The sequence below is a fragment of the Bos taurus genome, chromosome 9 (genome assembly GCF_002263795.3).
Source record: "Bos taurus isolate L1 Dominette 01449 registration number 42190680 breed Hereford chromosome 9, ARS-UCD2.0, whole genome shotgun sequence".
In the NCBI taxonomy this organism is placed as follows: Eukaryota; Metazoa; Chordata; class Mammalia; order Artiodactyla; family Bovidae; genus Bos; species Bos taurus.
The window spans coordinates 93,690,016-93,713,712 of NC_037336.1; the positions used below are offsets into that span (position 1 = coordinate 93,690,016).

Here is a 23,697-nt window from a genome sequence, read left to right on the forward strand (position 1 = left end):
GCTATTTTGCTTACCTCCATTTCTGTTTTTCCTTCTGTGAATTGTTGTAAATTACTGTTGGCATGAGTTTGGTTACAGAGTTTTTAAAACTTCTCATAGAAAGTATGTAAAGTCGGGGTACCAAGGGAAATTTGTAACAGTGGTCTAGTCAGGACTCTGTCTTCCTGTTCCTTCTGTATTTCTGATAATGTTTTAAAATATATTTTTAAAGAAGTCTTATTTCAGAACAAGAGTGATGGTTTAGTCACCAAGTCATGTCCAACTCTTGCGACCCCATGGACTGTAACCTGCCAGGCTCCTCTGTCCATGGATTCTCCAGGCAAGAATACTGGAGTGGATTGCCATTTCCTTCTCCACAGAATAAGAGTGGATGGGACCAAACAGATCATCCTTGCTCTAGGGTTTGAAGGATATAGAGAATATTCCGTATGGCAGCTCTTCCTGTTTTCCATCTTAACAGATTATACTCAAATGCTTCAGGACAGAGTATCTACCATTTACTGCTGCTGCTGCTTCTGCTGCTAAGTCGCTTCAGTCGTGTGTGACCCCATAGACAGCAGCCCATCAGGCTCCACCATCCCTGGGATTCTCCAGGCAAGAACACTGGAGTGGGTTGCCATTTCCTTCTCCAGTGCAGGAAAGTGAAAAGTGAAAGTGAAGTTGCTCAGTTGTGTCCGACTCTTAGCGACTCCATAGACTGCGGCCTACCAGGCTCCTCCGTCCATGGGATTTTCCAGGCAAGAGTACTGGAGTGGGGTCTACCATTTACTAACGACAAGTAAATACAAGATACTTTGAAAAGTACTTTACAGCACATAAGAGGTAGGTGGTATAATGCCACTTTTACAAACGAAGAAATAAGCTCAGAGATTAGGTAGCTGATACCAGAGGAAATGTAGTTAGTAATAAAAAGCCAGTACTTTTCCCATGCCACCAAGATGCTTATTTTAAGGGCCATTTGGCTCTCTGTCAGAGATTTTTTTGTTGAGTATGCTGTTAGTGATTGGTCTAATGCAAACTGGATTGAATTCAGTATTAACTACTGTGAGAGGTGATTCTGTAGAAGAACAGTATATTAACTTACCAGGTGTTCATGAGTTAAACGTGAGTTATAATAAAATATGAAACTCTCATTATATATACTTCTAAGTCAAATTTCCTAATTATAATGGTTGTTTATGTATGGGCTTCCCAGGTGGCATTGGTGGTAAATGCAGGAGATAAAAGAGGGTTCGATCCCTGGGTCAGGAAGATCCCCTGGAGGAGGGCATGGCAACCCACTCCAGTATTCTTGCCTGGAGAATCCCATGGACAGAGGAGCCTGGCGAGCTAAGGTTGATAGGGTCACAAAGAGTCAGACCTGATTGAAGCAACTTCACCTGCACACATGTGTGGTGGGCAGACCTGACAGCCTCTTCCTTGTAGAACTTTCAGATGACTGGGGTGTTTCCAGAGAATTATAATTCTTCATGGTTCATCACAGAGTGACACTATTTTAGCAAATGTGCTTAAGTCCAGGGTCTGATTCTCTATTCTGTAAGGCTCAGAAAGCAACTTTATCAGAAGGATACCAAGAGATGATTGAACTATCTCTCTGAAGAAGACTCACTGACCACACTAGTTGGCAAGGCAGTGGTCTTCCTGGTGACAGACCTACACAGGAAGAGGCCACTTTGTGAGTATGGCCTCAGAGTGTTGGATGGTTACATAATGTGAAGGTTCTGTAGTATCAGATGGTTCATAGTATCAGATAGCCAGACACATCCATTCCCACATAAACATTTCATGTTGTTCTCCATGCTCCGTTATTATGCAGTAATCTTGTGTTTCTGTTGGGCTGGATTCTTCTCCCATTGTCAGCTTTTTTTTTTTGTATATCCTCTGTGATTTTTCTTCTTCTGTGCTTCTACTGCTCGTCAGCCCCTCATTTGATCAGTTAAGTTTCTTTTAAGGTAGATCAGTTTAACTTGTATGATTAAAGGAAGGTGTCTAAGCCTGGGCATTTACTTTGCTCTTTAAGGTAACTTTACATAACCTTCAACAGCATTAACTGTTTTTCTTGTATTTATGACATTGAGAATCTAAAGCCCATTTCTTAAGAAAGCTTGTTTAGCAGTGTCTACTTGTAATACTGAAGAGCAAAAGATAACATTTAGAGTCTGTATTGTTTTTCTAATTATGTGTAAACCTTCTTTGTAGCATTTCTTCTGTGTTTGGAATATATTGTTGTTCACAGTGAAGACTTTTGTTTTAATTTACCCTTCCAGACCTCCTCATTCATGAGTCCTTGTAATCCAATTCAAAGTTAGTCAAGTGGCAAATGTTCAATGCTGGCTGGATTCATAGAAAAGTCTTCCAAATGCTTCCTTAGCAACTGTTAGCCTGAAGAGTATCATGCCCCGTTGTCCCCACATCATCACCTGACTCACCCGAATGAAACATACTTAAGGGATATTTCTCAAGTCTCTGCTTTTTCAGTGTAATCCCCAATCTTTCACTAGAACCTTGTCTTCCTCTTTTACCTTGAGGTCTCTCTCTTCTTTCTCACCCACTGCTTCTTTTTGGTGTCTTCTCCCTTTCTTTCTTTTTTTGTACAAATAAACATTAGAAGGAATTACATGTCTTTTGGGTTTTTTTTTAATTGAGAACTGAATTCAGTTCTGAATAATCACTCTGTCATCAAGTCCAACAATAGCTTTTGCACCAACTTTAACACATTCTCTACTGAAGTAGTTTGTTTAAGCTAACAAAGAAATTATTATTTGCAAGTAGTTCTATTTTCATATCTGAAATGTATAAAGTATTTAAGCAAAAAGATTATGGAGCAGCTTTTGTCATATTTGGGGAAATATATATTTCCAAGTTGCTGTCTAATCCATTGTAACCATGCTAAAGTCATGTGGTGTAGCAAGTTAAAAGAAATTCAGATTAATGAAAATTTAAAGGAAAATATGAGACAAATGGAAAATGCTCTCAAATATAATAATACTAAAGGTAATAAAGGGGGAAAAAAGTTCTTTTAAGCTAGAACTACTTTGATTGCCAATTGTGTACCTTAATTGGGATGTATCATTCACTACTTGTATACCATTTATACTTCTTTTTATTTAAATTCGAAAACCATCTTTAATTGATGAAATGTGCCTTTATGTTGTAGTTATTTCCAGATACATCAAGCACTGCTTATGTCAGTCTTTGACTTCGTGGCCATGTTGGTCTTTGACCCAGAACTGGTAAATGAACCCTGCAGGGAAATCATTAGAGAAGTGGAACAATTGTGGTGTTGGGGTCAGGGGTCAAACCATTACCTACCCATAGGAACTTCCATTTAAATTGGACTCTTGCTTTTCTGAAAGCAGGTCATATATTCCGGGAGAATGCTGAAAAAAGAGCTTGGCACATGTCGGTGCTAACCTATCAGGATGAGAGAGGATGGGCAGGAGTCCAGAGATGGGTGATTTGTTGTGGTGGTGGTGGGTGTTGTTGCCTTTATCCGCAGTGTCACGACAAATGACTGTGGTTGTTATCTCGAAGTCAGTTTTTTTAATATAAATATTGTGGAAGTATAGCAGAAGTACAAAAAAGTGCAAAAATTTTAAGTTTGCAGCTCAATGTGTTTCCTAAAGTGAACACACACGTAATCAATACGCAATCAGTCAGTACAAAAAACCCCACCAGAGCCCTGGAAATACTTTTTGTCCCTTTTGCATCATCATTCCATTTACTTCTCAGTCCCCACCCAGGATTACCATTATCCTGAATGATCATCAGTGATACTTCAGAGTCCATGGGCACCAAGGGTAATCCATTCTTTATTTAGTTTCACTACAGAAAACAGTCTTAAAAATGTCAAAAGTTTTGTGCAAAGAGAACACATACCTATTCAAGGAGTTTATATCAATATCAGTTTTTACTTTTTCATATACCTATTAAAAGAAATTTTAGAAGTGATGGGTGTCACGTAAGAGAGTATTTTTTCCTTTGCATTGAAAAGCAGTAGTTCACCAGTTACCTACCAAGAATATCAGAAAAAAGGGAAATTATAGTTGTCCTTTTCAATTTTGTTTTAACTGTTCCTCCGTATGTATTTTCTTATATATATATGTATATATGTTATATTTTCTTGTATATATACATTTTCTGAGGACTATATATAATCTAAGAGTTTTAAATTGTCTCCTGACATTAAGTAATAGATACTGATTTTAAAATATGTAATATTAAATATCAAAATGAAGAAAATCTTGATTCTAATGACCAGAACAACTTCCTATGTGCGTGAAATACGAAGTGAACCAGGGTCAGCCCACAAAGCCCAAGCTTCTAACTGCTGGTTCTTTCCAGCAACTGCTTTTAAAAGTAGAAAATAACTTTTTTAAATGATAAAAGTACTTTTAAAATAATTAGGTTGAATCAGGCTGATGCACTCTGCTTAGACAGAGTCCCCCCACCCCACCTCCCAAGACCTGAGAAAGAGGCTCAGTTTTCTTCCAACGGAGGCACCGTGGACTAGGGGCTGCATCTGTGCAGAAGGGTTTTTTTTTTTTTTTCTTCTCACAAAGATGCTTCCTGTCAAAATGTATATGTCAGGTTTTCCCTGATGTTTAGCTTACCAACGTAAGGGTAAATCTTAAATAGTATTTATTATTTGCCAGGTCTGCCCCAAGTTTCTCTCCTTTGTTTGCTTTATTTTGCACATATAGTTATGAGTGTACTCATTTTGTTCACCCAGAAACTGCTTAAACACTTACTATTCATGTTACACTGTGTTTTCTATTTTCCTATCCTTTGTTACTTTCTCTCATTGTCTTTTGCTCTCTCCTTCCCCCTTTTCTTTCTTTCTGTTCTACTAGATGTAATTGTACATCTACTAGATGTAATACGTGGCCAGCTTTTCCATAAATTCAGTTAATTTCACTGTTCTCAGGAATTTAATTTTAGTTTGTACTGTATCCCATATGTTTAAGACCTAAAACAATTATAGATACTTCAGAACTCAGAACTCTATAAAATAAACTGTTTACCGTATCAGATTGCACTGGGGATCCATTGCAGGTTGAGAACTGTGCTAGATCACAGATGGTATACTTCATGGATTATGATTTCACGAAACAGTCTGTCTTCACAATTTGCTCCTCTTCTATTTCACGCTCGTGAATCCTATGGGTAATCAGTAGCCAGAATGAAAAAAAATCAGTTGCTTTGTCAGTTTATGTGATAAAATGTTGTTGTTTATTCGCTCAGTCATTTCTGCCTCTTTGTGACCCCATGGACTGTAGCCTGCCAGGCACCTCTGACCATTAGATTTCCCAGGCAAAATGGAGTGGGTTGCCATTTCCTTCCAGGGGGTCTTCCCGATCCAGAGATCGAACCTGAGTCTTCCTGCATTGGCAGGCAGATTCTTTACCACTGAACCACCAGGGAAGCCCCAAACATTTATTTTATTACTGTTTGGATTCCCTCTGAACGGAGTCGTGCATTCCTTTGCCGTGTTAGAGGCAGACATCCTGCCCAGAGTAGGTCACAAGGTAAGAGGCCAGGTATATGCTTTCTGTCTGTGGCCGTGGGAAGTACTGCTCTCTGAGGTGCCACTTTATGATTCTTGGTTTATGGACTTGGGTGTATCAGCTATTGTGATTCACGCAAGGAGATGGAGTGAACAAAAAATTGGAGAACTAGAGAAAACATTCTGTGAGGCTCAGCAAAAGATAGAAATTAGAAAATAAAAGATTTGTTTTAAATCACCAAAGAACCTATTAAACTGTCCTACTGTCGTGCATCTTGGGACATCTCTGCTACATGGTTTTGCATGTTGTTGTTCTTTTTATCACTTACAAAGTCGTATCTTTATTGCTCAGTGAAACAGGAGATTTTGAGATAGAGGCATGTACCTAGATACATAATGTGAAATAATAACTATTAGAAAATGTGCTCAAGTAGATATAGTGTGCTCTCATAAAGAGTAACGCACTCACGTGCACATACACATGCACACTCTGTCCTTTGAAATCTTAAATGAGGTTATCAGTATCGTCATGCATGCATGCATGCTCAGTCCTGTCTGACTCTTTGCAACTCATGGACTGGAGCCCGCCTGACTCTTCTGCCCATGGGATTTTCCAGGCAAGAATACTGGAGTGGGTCACCATTTCTTACTCCAGGGAATCTTCTCCCCCCAGGGATCAAACCTGTGTCTCTTGTGTCTACCTGCATTGGCAGGCGAATTCTTTACCCTGAGCCACCTGGGAAGCCTCAGGTATTAATGTCAGTAGTTGTGTTTTAATGAATATACCTCGAAAACTGCATTATAATGTAGTCTGTGTCTATAGAAGCTGTGCATAATTTAATTTAGCCTCTCTGGACCTTGGTTTTACATTGTATAATAAAAATGCAGGATAGGAGTAAATGTTTACTGAAGCTTCATTTACTTCTGAAAATTCTGTACAGTTCATGACAGTCCATCTTAAGTGTTTCTCTTCCAAAGGAGTCAAACTTTGCTATCCCCACATTTTATTACTTATCTCCTAACACATTTGTACCTGAAATATTAAATAACGAGCCTCAACAACTCTTAAGACTTGATGAAGTCTAGTTTGGCTAATACTAGCATGTGTTCGGAGAAGGCAATGGCACCCCACTCCAGTACTCTTGCCTGGAAAATCCCATGGACGGAGGAGCCTGGTAGGCTGCAGTCCATGGGGTCATGAAGAGTCGGACACGACTGAGCGACTTCACTTTCACTTTTCACTTTCATGTATTGGAGAAGGAAATGGCAACCCACTCCAGTGTTCTTGCCTGGAGAATCCCAGGGACGGGGGAGCCTGGTGGGCTGCCGTCTATGGGGTCACACAGAGTCGGACATGACTGAAGTGACTTAGCAGCAGCAGCAGCAGCAGCATGTGTTAGCTGTTGAAGTCTAGAAATAGGTCCTTTTATTTTTTATATACTACTCGTGCCCTAAGGGTGTCAGATTTGGGAACCTTGTTATTACTGTTAACAGAATATTCAGTTGTACGTTCCTGAGAACATTTTATGGCCTAATACTGTCAACCATGGGTGACTTGGTTATAAAATTACTAATCAAAAAATGTAATTTGATGTTTGCAGCCCACTGCAAATTTAACTCCACAAATGTCTTATATAGGCTACAGTTAATGCAGTAACTTAGCTCCGTCAGAAACATTCTATAGAAAAGCCCAATTTTCCCCACCAGTGTAAAGTAAGGCCTATCTCAGTTTCTTACCACTCTTGAAACGTTTAAACTCTCCTCTTTTCAGCATTTATTCATGTTTCTTGGACCAGTAATGTTATGCTAGTCAAGGGCAATCCTCTGTGAATGCTGAGAACATAGACCAATTGCCAGTATCTAAAGCAAACATGGAGAATTTTCTCTGTGAAGAATTCAACATCAGCTTGACACTAATAATCATGAGTGGTAGGTAATGAGAGGCTGCAAGCCAGTGAAAAGTAATTCTGCAAACATACCTTTCTTTGTAACACACCAGCACCTAATAGCCCAGTTTCTATAACTAACTGACTGCACAAAATGGTTTTCCAGCATCCTAGCCTCCAAGAACAACTTGCTACTCTTAGAAACTTGAATTATTCTCTTAAAGGGGATGATGTAGGATGCTTAGAATTTTTTAAATTTAAAAATTCACAAATTATAAAAGGGAAAATCATCAGGGAAACAAAATGTTTATTTTCTTGATAGAGGCTGACAAGTAGGTCAGTTGGTGCATTTTTTAGTTGTGCTTAATTAAAGATACATATGCTTAAAGGTACGCTGTTTTGCCATACTTTAGAATAAAGACTAGAAGGAAATATGGTAAAATGTTGTATTTGGTTAACTTAAATAGCAGCAATGTTGAGGATTTTTGTTTTCTGATTTCTTATTTGTTTATATTATTTTAAGATATTTATCTTATTTTTCTTTTAAAAGAAAATAAATGACACCATGTAGTATGTTTTTATTGCTGTTACTGAAGTCTGTTTTTGTTTTGAGTCAATAGTAAATGAAATCAAGTTTATCAGATTTTTTTCTCGTTTGAATTAATATGTGTATTGAGATAATTGGAGATTTGATGTTCTCAGCTCTTTTTAGAATACAAGGACATAGAATTAAGGGAGAATTGAGATGTTCATCTCATATTTTAAATATTAAAAAACTAAATCTCCTGTTTTATTGAGAAGCATTGATTAGAGCTCTTAAGATGTAGATTTGTCTTATGTAAAAGGTAATGTTTAGCTTTAAAGACCCAATAATACATTCCTATTTTTTACTTGCTAAAAATTAACATCTCTATCATTAGTAGATTTGTACCCCCTTTTTTCTTACTAGTTAAAAGTCCTCAGTAAAATAAAGTTAACAGTAGATGTCACTTCATAATTGTAATAATGATCACACAGCTGTGCTTTCCTCAGTTTATAACACATGTCAGCATCAGTTTAGGAGCTCAGCTTCATTTCCTGCCCAGATAGAATTCTGCAGACTATTATTGTGGTGAGAAAGCAGAGTGTCCCGTTGGTCACTGCTCAGCTGCGAAGGCCAGGAGTGGAGGTGCTTCAGTTCTCAGAAACGCCCGGCTGAGCTCTGCCTCTGGCCATGCTTCTGTCCTTTTTATATTTTTTACTTGCTCACTTGTTTTCTTACTTACTTTTCAAGTATTTTTCTTTGCTAGATTAAGAACCATTTTATTTATGAGTATCTGAATTTTCGAGGAGGAACTTTTACACTTAAATGAACCTGTAAGAAGCCCATAGAAAAGCAAGTGCCTGCAGCGCTAATAATGAGAACTGACAAGGCAATCCTGCTGGGTTTATTTATGACCTTCTGCCTTTGTTAGCTCTTGTGAGAAATTCCTTTCTAACCATAACAATATTGTTGGAGTTTGGCACTGTATGGAGAAATCCTACCGAGCCCCAGGGCCCACAAACTGGCACTCATTCAGCTCATAACAGATTGCTATGCTTGTTGTAGTTTTACATTTTTCCTTCATTCCTCTTTTATTTAATTCATAAGTAGTTTTCACCAATCTTTATATGCATGCTTTAAAAAATATACTGCTTTTATTCTTGGAGCCAAAATCCATTTTTTCCTTAACATGATGTCTTATCTACTTAGCAGTGTTGAGGATAATTCAGAAGAGAATGGAATACAGAAAGACAAGAGGCAGGTGTATTTAGCACAAGGACAGATCATAGAAAGTCATATCACATTCTGCAAACTGGTGGACCATAGTGTCAGTCCTCAACAGCCACGTATGGTTACTCATTCTCAAGTTAAAGTGAGCTCAGCAGAACAAATTTACCTCTGGTTATAATTTTATGACACTTAAGTTATTATTTAAACTCCATTTCGGTACTTTAAGATCCTGTTTGGCTTGCTTGCTTTCTTTTACAATTTCCAAATGAAGTGGGAGATTTAAAGACATCAATTCACAAAGAGAATTGTGTTTAAAATTGTAGTTTTCTTTGGAAGTAAAAGGAAATCAATAATTTTGAACACGTAACTCTTAACAACAAGACCCTTGACGGCAGTGTTCTGTATGGAGTTATTTAGACCATAGACAACAGAGAAACCTGAAGCAGGGTGGTATTCCGTGGTTTCCTATTAACCGGTCCTGTTTCTTCAGTGTTGCCAACAATGACAGATTTATAGTCGTATTAGATTCTCTCTGAAATACTGATAGGCATGTGACTTCTGTTTCTTCTGAGATTCCTTGAGTTCAGGGTACCAGCTTCTTGGGGAACCAGCTCTGCAAGACCCATGTAACTAAAAGCACCCATGTCTGTGTGTGTTGAGTGTTCAGTTTTAGGGGTTACAGTGTCAGTCTGGGACTTCTGTATCATAAGGCCACACTGTTAAAATCAGTATTTATATTTTTGCTTTGTTCTATTTGCATAAAGGCTGGGTTTTTTTTAAAGTTTTTTTGGCCATCTGACTATGTACAAGCAGACTTGCTAATGAAGACCATGAGGAAATTTTTGTTAAAATATCTTACCCTGATAAAATGTGAAAACTGTGCACAGGAGCATAATTTTTATTTGTCCAACTTTGTCTTGTTATTTTATTACCATATACTTTTGTATTAAGTGTTAACATCTATTCTGAAAATACTAATATTTTCGCTATTTATGAGATTTGGTTATACTCATCAAGCTTATAAGTGAAATATTTTTCTAGAAGTCATTTGTAAATTCTTTATTCTGTATTGAAAATGTATTTTTACATGATAAACAGGGTTTTTAAAAAAGTGTTAAGTATTTGAAATGTGTATATGGTAATGTGTATGTATGCACTTATATACATAGTAGCTATTTATTGAGCATTTACTGTATGCTTAGTTTTTATAATTATATTTAATTTTCACCATGGCATAATTAATTTTTCTCCCCTATTGTAGATGGTGAGCCTGAGGCTCAGTGAAGTTAAGTAACTTGCCCAAGATTAGGGGAAGTTGGTGGAGCCAGGACTTGATTTCAAAATGCCCTTACTCCAGAATGTATACCTACCTTACAATAAATATTTAACGAGCACTTACCTGGCACCAGGCTTCATGCTTAGTGCTTTATATACACCGTTTACCTCTCTGAACTCTCCGTGAGACACTGTGAGGTCATTTTTTCTGTTGTGCCTGTGCTGCATACAGATGAGAAGTTGTGGCTGATGGCGCTCAGTCGTTTGCCCAAGTCCTCTGAGTCAGTGAGAGAGGAGCTGGGATTGGGGTCCAGCCAGGGTGTGGTCCCAGAGCCCAGCTTCCCCATAACTTCCTACCCCCAATACAATAAAAATATTCCAAACAAAACTAACATCTAACAAATGCATTTTAAAAGCCAGTCATTAGAAGGGGGGAATAAGATGCAGAGATTCAGAAGGAGGTGTCATTGCACTTTCCAAAGATCTTTAGGTTGCTGAAGAGTCCAATTTTATATCAAAACTTATGATTTACTGGGATAAAGAGGAATTCAGCAATGTGATGGTCTTGCGAGTCAGGCTGTTAAGGTGTCTCCCTTGTTCAAAGGGTTTAGAAGGCAAAGGAAATGTGAATTTTACCATTCTGCCTTTCAGAATCCTATCTCTTAATTTGTTTACACCTTCTTTGAGACCATTTAAGGTAGACTAAAGTGGTCATCAGAGAAAACTCTTTATTCTTCTTGGTGACCTGAGAACATGGTCCAAGCAACAGGATAATGACCTGTAAGTGTGAGGTACAGTAATACCATTGCCTGGCATACAAATGGCTCTGTCAGGAGGTTCAGTTCAGTTCAGTTCAATTCAGTCGCTCAGTAGTGTCTGACTCTTTGCAGCCCCATGAATCACAGCACGCTAGGCCTCCCTGTCCGTCACCACCTCCCAGAGTTCACCCAGACTCACATCCATCGAGTCAGTGATGCCATCCAGCCATCTCATCCTCTGTCATCCCCTTCTCCTCCTGCCCCCAATCCCTCCCAGCATCAGAGTCTTTTCCAATGAGTCAACTCTTCGCATGAGGTGGCCAAAGTACTAGAGTTTCAGCTTCAGCATCATTCCCTCCAAAGAAATCCCAGGACTGATCTCCTTCAGAATGGACTGGTTGGATCTCCTTGCAGTCCAAGGGACTCTCAAGAGTCTTCTCCAACACCACAGTTCAAAAGCATCAATTCTTCGGCGCTCAGCCTTCTTCACAGTCCAACTCTCACATCCATACATGACCACAGGAAAAACCATAGCCTTGTCTAGACAGACCTTTGTTGGCAAAGTAATGTCTCTGCTTTTAAATATGCTATCTAGGTTGGTCATAACTTTTCTTCCAAGGAGTAAGCGTCTTTTTATTTCATGGCTACAGTCACCATCTGCGGTGATTTTGGAGCCCAAAATAATAAAGTCTGCCACTGTTTCCCCATCTATTTTCCATGAAGTGATGGGACCAGATGCCATGATCTTCGTTTTCTGAATGTTGAGCTTAAAGCCAACTTTTCACTCTCCACTTTCACTTTCATCAAGAGGCTTTTGAGTTCCTCTTCACTTTCTTCATAAGGGTGGTGTCATCTGCATATCTGAGGTTACTGATATTTCTCCCAGCACTCTTGATTCCAGCTTGTGCTTCTTCCAGCCCAGCGTTTCTCATGATGTACTCTGCATATAACTTAAATAAGCAGGGTGACAATATACAGCCTTGACGTACTCCTTTTCCTATTTGGAACCAGTCTATTCCATGTCCAGTTCTAACTGTTGCTTCCTGACCTGCATATAGGTTTCTTAGAAAGCATGTCAGGTGGTCTGGTATTCCCGTCTTTTTCAGAATTTTCCATAGTTTATTGTGATCCACACAGTCAAAGGCTTTGGCATAGTCAATAAAGCAGAAATAGATGTTTTTCTGGAACTCTCTTGCTTTTTCCATGATCCAGCGGATGTTGGCAATTTGATCTCTGGTTCCTCTGCCTTTTCTAAAACCAGCTTGAACATCAGGAAGTTCATGGTTCACATATTGCTAAAGCCTGGCTTGGAGAATTTTGAGCATTACTTTACTAGCGTGTGAGATGAGTGCAATTGTGCGGTAGTTTGAGCATTCTTTGGCATTGCCTTTCTTTGGGATTGGAATGAAAACTGACCTTTTTCAGTCCTGTGGCCACTGCTGAGTTTTCCAAATTTGCTGGCATATTGAGTGCAGCACTTTGACAGCATCATCTTTCAGGATTTGAAATAGCTCAACTGGAATTCCATCACCTCCACTAGCTTTGTTCGTCGTGATGCTTTCTAAGGCCCACTTGACTTCACATTCCAGGATGTCTGGCTCTAGGTGAGTGATCACACCATCGTGATTATCTTGGTCATGAAGATCTTTTTTGTACAGTTCTTCTATGTATTCTTGCCACCTCTTCTTAATATCTTCTGCTTCTGTTAGGTCCATATCCTTTATCCATGTCCTTTATCGAGCTCATCTTTGCATGAAATGTTCCCTTGGTATCTCTAATTTTCTTGAGATCTCTAGTCTTAGATAGTGTGGGTAAATGTGAAATGTGCTAGAATTCAAGACCTAACTCAGGCCCTTATCTATTGATAATCATCATCACCGTCACCATCATTAGTATTATTGATATTAGAAGTTTCTGTCTGAAACTCTGAGTAGGTTTATAAGCACCTCTTTTGGAAAAGTAGTTTTGAAGTAATACATTATAAAATGGTTATATGTTCTTAGGAAGATGTGTTATATAAAATGCCCCTTAGTGCTAGCACTTGAGGTATTAAGTGACCAGCTGCCCCTGTACAAAGTTGAAAACAACCTTTCATCTCATTGAGTCTGTAAATCATAACTGAAAATGAGGAAACATTCATGTTTTTAAGTTTGCCTTTGAGGGGAGTGTTGCATGTACTGAATTTCATTGTTGTTGTTCAGCCACTCAGTCGTGTCTGTCTCTGCGACCCCATGGTCTGCAGCACACCAGGCTTCCCTGTCCTTCACTAGTACCCGGAGTTTGGTCAAACTCATGTCCATTGAGTTGATGATGCCATCCAACCATCTTATCCTCTGTCTCCCACTTCTCCCACCCTCAGTCTTTCCCAGCATCAGGGTCTTTTCCAATGAGTCAGCTCTTCGCATCAGGTGGTCAAGGTACAACAATAGCCTTTACACAACATTTCCATCTGTAATCTACTCAGGCTGACTATGTTAAAAGATTTTTTTTGAATTCTCTACTTTTTTTCTAAAACCCTCAGAAGTCTTAAAAATGATTCCTATGGAAATGTAAAAACTTTACCTTAAGTAGTGAGTCATTATGGTTATTTTCCTTAACCACTTTCCAGTACTATAATTTTGTTATAACTTCATTGTTAGAATTATTGTTGAAAACCTGTGTTCATAAACACAGTGCAGGCAGTCTTTATCTTACTCAGAGCTCATGAATGTTCGATGCGGCTAGGTCAGTGCCGACCGGGACCAGGAAACTGGGGAAGGGTGCAATTCCCGGCCTCCTCTTCACTTTGCAGCCATGTCCTTCTGCTGACGCTGCGGTCTGGCTCTGTATCCCCAGTGACTCAGTGGTTTAGGCTCTCTAACCCACTGCCTCTCCTCTATGGTTACTAGTGATAACAGCTCACACTTACAGAGATGCTGCAGCACTAATTCTTTTACGTATAACTTCCCATTTAATTCTCACAACAACTCTTGTTGGCAGATACTAGCATTTCCCCCATTTTATAGATAAGGGGAGTATGAAGCACAGAAAGGTTAAGTATGTTGCCCATGGTCAGTGTCAAAGTGGTCAAAGCCAAAGTCTGGAAGTAAGTGGTCCTCCTTCAGAGTTTGCAATTGTAGCGAATGCTGACAGTTCATTAAAACTCGACCCGGGAAGTTCTGTAGTAGATACGTATGATGCAGGACCATGGAGGAAGGGGCTGGGCAGCTCATTCTGGTGGTGTAAATGTCCGGGGAGGCCTTACCAGGTGGTGATGGAAGACTCTCCGAGGGAAGCAGGGCTTCCTCGAATGAACCGCGCGCAGAGGTCCCTGGAGCAGCCTCTCCCTCTGATCCACAGATGGTGCTGCTGCCTCTCTTGTCGCCTCCTCTGATCCCGGCTCCTGCTGCTGCTCTGGCCTGAATTCCACCACCAGGTTTACAGTCCACTCCTTTCTTCCATGCCTTCTCTTCTGTGTCAGATACATACTGCCACATTCAGAGTTTTTGTTAGCTTTCTATCAGTATTGTTTGTGAGGTTTATATTAACATTTTTAGTTCTAGGTCATTCAGTTTCATTGCTGTATAGTACCCCATATTCTGAATAGATCTCTTGATTTTATATCACTGGAAAATTAGATTGTCTCTCTCTCTCCCTTTTTTTTTTAAACAATACAATACTGAAACAGTGCTACTATGCTTACATATGTCTCCATATGTGTGTGTGCCAGTGTATAAACCTAGGAGTGGACATCCTGGATCATAAGGTAAATGCATCTTCAGCTTTACAAAATGCTTATAAATTTTTGTCTAAAGTGGTTATTCTAAGTTACATTCCTCTACATGTGTCTGGAAGAGCATAGAGTGTGTATTTTTCTCTCTCCAATGTTTTATGGTCATGAAATCTCAATTGGAAGAAGAATTGATGCTTTTGAATTGTGGTGCTGGAGAAGACTTGAGAGTCCTGAACTGCAGTAAGATCAAGCCAGTCAATCCTAAAGGAAATCAGTCCTGAATATTCATTGAAAGGACTGATACTGAAGTTGAAGCTCTAATACTTTGGCCACCTGATGTGAAGAACTGACTCATTAGAAAAGACCCTGATGCTGGGAAAGATTGAAGGCAAGAGGAGAAGGGGACAACAGAGGATGAGATGGTTGGATGGCACCACCAACTCAATGGACATGAGTTTGAGCAAATTTTGGGAGATAATGAAAGACAGGGAAGCCTGGCATGCTGCAGTCCATGGGGTCACAGAGAGTCAACACAACTTAGCAACTGAACAACAACAACTACCATTTAGTGCTGACAGAAGTATTACCTGATCACTCCTGTGGTATTCTTCCCCTAAATCCGTAACCCCAGCCTAACCAGGAGAAAACACTAGACACAAATTGAAGAACATTCTACAAAATACCTCAGGAGTGCTCTTCAAATGTGTTCTGGTTGTGGAAAACAGGGAAGGATTTGAGAAATTGTCACCGATCAGAGGAGACTAAGGAGACAAGGTGAATAAATGTGATATGTGTCCTGGAACAGGAGGAAGACTTTACTGTAAAGGCTGCAAATTTGAATGAAGTCTGTAGTTTCATTGATAGTATTACACCAATTTCAAGTTCATAGTTTTAATAAATGTGCCCTGGTTACCATGTAAAATGTCAGCGTTAAGGCAACCTGAGTGAAGGAACATCAGTACTGTCTTTGCTGCTTCCAGGTGAGGCTAAAGTCATTTCAAAACAAAAGGTTTTAAAAATTCAGTGAAGTATGTAGAATAAGTATGTATGTTCATATGCCTCATGTGACTGGGTAAAATGTCAAAAAATGAAGTTTTAGTATTAATTCTACAGCAGAACTTCCAGTTACTCCATGTAGACCTGGTACAGTTTGGGAGCTATGTTTTTTTCTGTTTTTGTTTTTCAAGTTGCTAATTTATTTGCAGTTCCTATGTCTTATTGAAGTATTTCATTGCTGTATACTGAAGAAATAGAGGTCTCTTGAGGGTTCATGCTTTTTTGTTTTTAACTTTTATTTTCAGAATTTCTATGTGCTAAGCACTGTACTTTTAAGATATACAATAGTTGTTTTTTACCTTGAGAGATGCAAAAGATGGTGTCTATTGCTTTTCTGCTGTAAAGATTTATGATATACTTTCAGTAATAAAACCTCATATCAGTAGACAAACTCTAAATCTTACGTATTTACAGATCTTGTTAGTTTGTCAGTTTGCTTTTAAAGCACATGGGTCATTCATACTTACAGTTTCATACCTGGTGTTGATATTTGTAAAGCACCAAACCATAAGCCCACATACCCACATCCCTGTGCCTGCGTGGCATGAGCTCATTTTCCTCCTGTGTAACTAAGATGTCTTTTCATACTGTTCGTGGAGTTCTCATAAAGAAAGCTGAGTGCCAAAGAATTGATGCTTTTGAACTGTGGTGTTGGAGAAGACTCTTGAGAGTCCCTTGGACTGCAAGGAGATCAAATAAGTTAGTCCTAAAGGAAATCAGTTCTGAATATTCATTGGAACGACTGATGCTGAAGCCGAAGCTCTAATACTTTGGCCATCTTATGCAAAGAACTGTCTCCTTAGAAAAGACCTTGATGCTGGGAAAGATTGAAGGCAGGAGGAGAAGGGGATGACAGAGGATGAGATGGTGGGTGGCATCACCGAGTCAATGGATATGAGTTTGAGCAGGCTCCGGGAGTTGGTAATGGACAGGGAAGCCTGGTGTGCTGCAGTCCATGGTGTCGCAAAGAATCAGACATGACTAAGTGACTGAACTGAACTGAGACTAGATGTCTTCAGAATTTTGGTTTTGAAATAGAATATGCAGTTAAAGAATATAATCTGTTAAATTGTTACTCATAAGTAGTCTTTAGACATTGTTGTGCCATTTTAACGGTAAAATCTGTATCCTTAAAATTGTTTTAGCCATTGATTCTTAAGTATAAATGAAAGGAGTAAGATGACTGTAGGCTCATGAAATTTTCCAATTAGAAACCACACTAATATTTAACCCAGGCTATAGTTATTTAAGCACTTTTGCTTTTGTTCACCTATATATTAAGTTTTATATAGTACTAAAATGTATAGATTTTTAAAAAATATTTTACAAATTTATTTTTGAATGGTACCTGCAATTTTAATCATGTTTAAAGCAATCTGTGTTCATAAACATTTGAAAACATGAGGATTTTGGGTTTTGTTTTGTTTTGCTTTACAATGTTTAACATTTCTCATTTGGCACTACACTGTATTTTTTTTTTTCCTTGTTTGATAATATTGGAACTCACCTTTTAGACCTCTGTTGGCTCCCTAATTCCTAAAATTGTAAGTCCATATTCCTTGGCCTGAGCCTGTGAAGTCATTCACAACTGTCCCTGGGTGGCCTCTTCAGCTGCATCCTCACTCATTCTGCTTTTCCAGCCTCCCCCTTCTCACATGGCATAGTCTCCCATAGATTTTGCCTGCACCCATGGTTCTCTCTGCTCTCTACTTATCACTCCTCACCTGGACCCGTGACAGACAGCAGCCCCTGGCCTGATGTGAGCTGGCTGAAGACCTACCATTCTGTATTCCACAACACTTGTTAAGTCACCCATCCATCACAGAATTTCTGCTTTGTCGTTGAACTTAAACCTGCTTAGCTGTTTCTCTGTCTCCATTGATACTCCATGAAAGAAGGACGCTGAAGTGTTCAAGACCACCTGTGCAGGCCAATTTAATTGTAAAATGTCATCCACATGAAAAAATGGTCTACCTTTTCCCCTACTTCCTCCCACCTACCCATCCCACACCCCCGTATGCAAACCTTAGAGAGGGCCTGCCTGCCTGAGGCTGTTCCTAAGACAGTACAAATATCCCTCCTCAAATTATTTAGTATTCTCACTTTATTATATAGCTTTAGTATCACCAGTAGTCTTCCATTTGTATTAAGTATATTCTTTAAGATTTCATTGTTCTTAAATAACAAAGGGCCGGCAGTTATTCACATGTGAATCTTTTTTAGTGTTTTCAGCACTGTTTGGGGCTTTGACTTGAGGTCAGGAAGGGTCCTGGCTATTTCAGACAGTGAAAAAGTTAAAAAACATTTTGAATGGTAGGAACAATGGGCTAGAGCTAACAAGATGTTGTAGGCTCCTCATGAAAGAAAATGCACATAGTATCTCTGCTATAGAGAATTGTGGTTATAGTTGTTACCCCTAAAAATCATCAGATCATGATCTTGAGCATCAAATCATCAGGATCATCACCTGAGAGGGTAGTCCCAGGATTATAACCACGAAGGGCAATGCTATTTACAGATGAAAATTATTCCCAAATTCTATACAACTAAAAGATAAATATAAATTTTCTTACCAAGTTATTTTTAACTTCAAGACTGTACTGTGTTTGCACAATATGATAAACACTATTTGTTGAGTCTATTTGTCGTTATTCCTACTCTACATAATGTCTGCTATTAATAGCAGAAGAGCAGAGACTCTCCCTGGGCAGACTTCAAAAACTGAGAATAATTTAGGGTCCGCTTGAGGCCTGTGAAGTGGAAAAAATTCCCTTACATGATGCATATTTCATACTTATATTGTTTACCACTTCTAAATTTAGAGTGGCAATTTGATATCAGGGGTTTTAGCCGAAGGAACTTTGTGGATGGCTTTTATTTAGGTGGAAAGTTTTTAAAAATCAAAGGAAATAAAATCATTATAAAATTTTTTGCTTATGATAGCATGCTTAATTCCAAATCCTGTTTCTGTAAAGTATCAGTTCAGCTAATTATCTTGTAAATATCCCTTTAAAATGAAAGTTACCGGTCAAGGAATCTTTGCTTAAGAGAGGATGCAAATGAATCAGGTGAAAGTCGTTTCCCCAAAAAGTGGTTATTGGCTACCTCTCTTAAAATGAATTCTGACTCATTAATTTTCCTTGTGTTATCCCTGGCTTTGGATATGAGTTTGTCATCTGTTGATTTTGTGACTATTTTTAAATTAGGATCAAACATTTTTTTCCAGTTGACATCATACATACTAAGGCTAAGAATTGTATATAGCATGGACCAGAGGAGCCTGGCAGGCTACAGTCCATGGGATTGTAAGAGTCGGACATGACTTAGCAAGTAAACCACCATCACATATAATGAAAAGATAAATATTTGTTATTTGGATATGTTTAAGTAGAAAGTAAGATACATATTTATATAACTTTGTAAGAAGATGCTTTGCAGGCCTAAAACTTAGTGCTTGGTAGGATTTTATTCGTGGATTCTTTCTGTGCCTTTCAATTTTTAATTCCTTTACACCGGAAGTCTGAGCTTTTAACTCATTTGCTGTCTAGACAAATGAAAGCAGCAGGGACTTTGGTGGATGTCTTGAAGTACACTGTTATGTAGGTTTGTGCTGAAAAGAAGCCTACAAATATCATGGAAGTTAAACAGTCACTGTGAGGTTGTTCTTTTTGTGTATATATGTCAGTCAAATTATTGGCTCAATTCTAATATCAACCTCAAGGTGTATTTGTATCACATGTCCAAAATCATAGTTCTGAAATAAGGTTGGAGGGTATGAAACGATTTTACAGTGTGTTTCCAAGGAGCTAAGCATCTAATGAGCCTGGGTGCTTGGCCTCCGGGATGGTAATTGGAAACAGAGGGCCAAGAATTCATTGCTAAATTTTAATGGCAATCTCAGTCATTTTCATTAGAGCATTTTTGGTAAATATTTAGAAATGTTTGCATGTGCTGGCTTACTTTGTATGGTGTTTGCAGCTGTATTTTACTGTAAAGCTTATAAATTCAGTGACACTCATCAGTGACCGGTCAAATCCTCCTCTCTTCAGCATTGTCCTTAAGAAAGTTAGGGCCTAGTTGGAGAGAGAGAAAGAAAAACTACATGCCAGGATTTCATACTCAATATTCTAAAAAGGAGAATAGACACTATTTCTGCTTTTGAAGATAACTGACTTTTTTAAAGACCATTGAGCTGGCATTTTCACCTGTGCTTCAAACCCATGGGAAGTCACAGTGAGAAATCATTAACTGTATCCTATTAAAACCCTTAAACAAGAGACCTGAACTTGTCTCATTGATTGAAATATCTTCTCTGTTTCTAATTCAGTGTTTATCCTCATACTCTCTTGGGGCTCTTCTGAGCAAGAGATGCCCAGTTCATGTGAGGCTTAGCAGTTTTCTACCAGTGGCTGATATAATACTGTCAACTAATTGTATTAAGAACCATAGCTGAGAGTATTTTTGAGTTGATCTGCTTTAAAAAAAAACACAAACCCACTTATTTAATTAAACAAGGGAGTAAAATTTTCTGACTTATTCCCAGTTCAAGACAGTAAGACATCACCAGTATTGACTGAATTTATCCTTTAGCAAGCTGACTTATTAGATAAACTGAATACCATCAAAACCAAAGAGGTCTCTAGATGTAGTGAAGTCATGATATATGAATGTAAAATATTCTTAGGAAGGATCATGTACAATTTGTATTTATATTTATACTTAATGTTGTATGCCTATTTTATATTTTGTAGAAATTTAAAAATTCCTCTTGTGCTCCTTCCTGGCACTTGTTCTATACATTCTGTCATCACTGCCCTGGCCCATCATGTTGAATCAGAACATATCTTTGCTCTATGTTAATTCATCAGTGTTTCTCTTGTCGGAGTCTGATAGGATTGTTACTGCTCTCAGGTGGCATTTCATTCTAAGCACAGTGAAATCTCTTGTACTTGTCACTTAGGTTAGAATGAAAATTTTACATGGGCTGAAGGTGGAAGGATGATGGTTACAGAGGGGCAAGTCTTTGTGGGGAACTATGATTTAAATTACATTTTAAAGTAAAACAAGCTTTTCCCCAAAAAAAGCATTGATTTTCTAAATATAAACTAACCATTGATAGTAGGGACTGTATTATTTGGGGTATGCTGGAAGTATTCAGTATTCTGAGTGATGTCAGATATTGAAAACCCAACTTGATAGCAAGACTTTATCAAATCAGATTGTCATGGCAAAATACCGAATTTACTATGCATGAGCATATGAAGCCACTGCCTTACCCTTCACTCCCTCAGTAAAGAGGGAGGATGCAAGGAATGCTGTGGGGCAGAGGGACTCCAGCCCCTTAAAGGAGTCCTCCCTGCAATTACCTTGTCTGCCAGTTCCCAGCAAGACAAATGGAAGCACTGTAGCTTGAAGGTGCCTCGCTTAGAATGAGATGCAGGAAGGTCTCTCTGTTCTTTACAGGCATCATAGATCTGATGGTACTTAGAAAAGAAGAATAGAGTTGGTGCCCTGCTGACTAAATTGTCCTCTAGAGGGGTATTCGTTACAGAGCTTCTTTGTTAACTAGGCTGAATGTTTAAACCACTGTTGAACTTCTTTTATTAACGTGTTTTAAGATAGCTATACATATGGATACCCTAAGTATCTGCAGGGCGGGAATATTTCCCTGTAATTTACATATAAAAGTTACGTGTGTGTATAACAGTAATACAGAAATTATACCTTTTTATTACTCTTCTGTTACACTGAGGTGTAGTCAGCACTGAAATTCTGATGACTTGTGAACACTAAGAAAGCCACCGTTTTTATATTTTTCTCTTGATATTTCTTTGATCAGCTTGTTGAATAACAGAAATGTTTTTCATGCCTTTGCAGCTTGAATGAAGCTCTCTTAACACCCATCCGTGTCACTTTTTCAACCATAACAGAATTTTAAGGGAGAACAGGGAAGGAATTTATAGGTAGTGCAGAGAATTTTTAAATTTTCCAAGTAACAGTTTGTTTTTTATGAAAAAAGATTTGCATAAAATTATTTAATTTCAAATAATGATTTTTTTTTAAAAATTGAATCTGTGTCATCTTTTCTGTTGAATTCCATATTGTAGTATATTAGAAAATAATGATTTTATATCTAGTTACCTACCAGTTTTTTTTTTTTTTTTTTTTCTTTAAAGAAATCATGAAAGGCGTATTTCCTCCCAACTGATTCTTACGTGATGGACCCTTATTTATGAATAATGCACATTTGTTAGGTAATAGGTGTCTGTACACAGAGCCCACCACCCATTCTTAAGTAGGGGCTCCCTGAGTTAGTCTGATACCGCTAAAGAGGAGAATTCTATCTGGCGCCCAGTCAGTGTTTTCCAGACAGGAATGAATGTGGAGTCATTCCCTGTTCCTGGTGAAGCCTGTGTGCACATAGGTCACCATGCATTTCGGCTGAGACCTGTCTGTCCTCCTCCTGTTTCCCCATGGAAGAGGCAAAGACATGAGAGGCCAGACTAGATACAGCAGGTCAGCACTGTTTTCTATAAGGGCCAGAAAGTAAATACTATAGGCTTTGAGGGCCATAGTCTCAATGTAGGTCTCCATTGTGGCCCCAAAGCAGCCATAGACAGCACTTCAGAGAAATTGCTGTGACTATAAGATGTCCTAGTAAGATGTTACAGGACCCTGAAATTTGAATTTCAAATATTTTTCATGTATCACAAAGTATTACTCTTCTGATTTTTTTTTCAGTCATTTAAAAATGTGTGGCTTATGGGTGGAGCCACAATAGGTAGGATTTAGTTTTAGTCCTCACATAGCTTGCCATGCCCTGCTTTGTGGAGCCCACAGGTGTGCCCCTTTGCACTTTTGTGAACTCCCTGGTGGCTCAGACGGTAAAGCGTCTGTCTACAATGCAGGAGACCCAGGTTCGATCCCTGGGTTGGGAAGATCTCCTGGAGAAGGAAATGGCAGTCCACTCCAGGACTATTGCCTGGAAAATCCCATGAACAGAGGAGCCTGGTAGGCTACAATCCATGGGGTCGCAAAGAGTCAGACACTACTGAGCGACTTCACTTTCACTTTATATCAGGTTAGGAAGGGAATACGTTGGGGATAGGTACTTAAAGAATTATTCAGGACCCAGCTATCTTCTACACCTGGAGAGAGGCCAGCATTCACCCTGCAGCAAGAGGAATGGGTGGAATCCTGTCCTGTGGTCCCTGTCAGCCTGCACCTCACTCCTCTGCATGTGTGTACTTAAGTTTTATTTGGAGGAAGTCAGATAATTGTGTTAATTGCTAAAGTGTAAATACTTCACAATTGCCAGGAGAAATATCAATAACCTCGGATATGTACATGACACCACCCTTATGGCAGAAAGTGAAGAACTCAAGAGCCTCTTGTTGAAAGTAAAAGGGGAGAGTGAAAAAGTTGGCAAAAAGCTCAACATTCAGAAAACAAAGATGATGCCATCTGGTCCCATAACTTCATGGGAAATAGATGGAGAAACAGTGCAAACAGTGACAGACTTTATTTTGGGGGGCTCCAAAATCACTGCAGATGGTGACTGCAGCCATGAAATAAAAAGACGCTTACTCCTTGGAAGAAAAGCTATGACCAACCTAGACAGCATATTATAAAGCAGAGACATTACTTTGTCAACAAAGGTCCATCTAGTCAAGGCTATGGTTTTTCCAGTAGCCTTAGAAAAGACCCTGTTGCTGGGAAAGATTGAGGGCAGGAAGAGAAGGCGATGACAG

At 38.8% G+C, this 23,697-nt stretch overlaps 1 protein-coding gene and 1 non-coding gene across 10 annotated transcripts in view; both read left to right on the top strand.

Moving 5' to 3' along the window:
- The window catches only part of ARID1B (AT-rich interaction domain 1B), a 440,470-nt gene that overhangs the window by 285,032 nt on the left and 131,741 nt on the right, over nucleotides 1-23,697 (top strand). The window lies entirely within an intron of this gene.
- On the top strand, nucleotides 22,813-22,884 carry TRNAC-ACA (transfer RNA cysteine (anticodon ACA)). Its single transcript has one exon. It is a non-coding gene; the product is annotated as a tRNA-Cys (tRNA).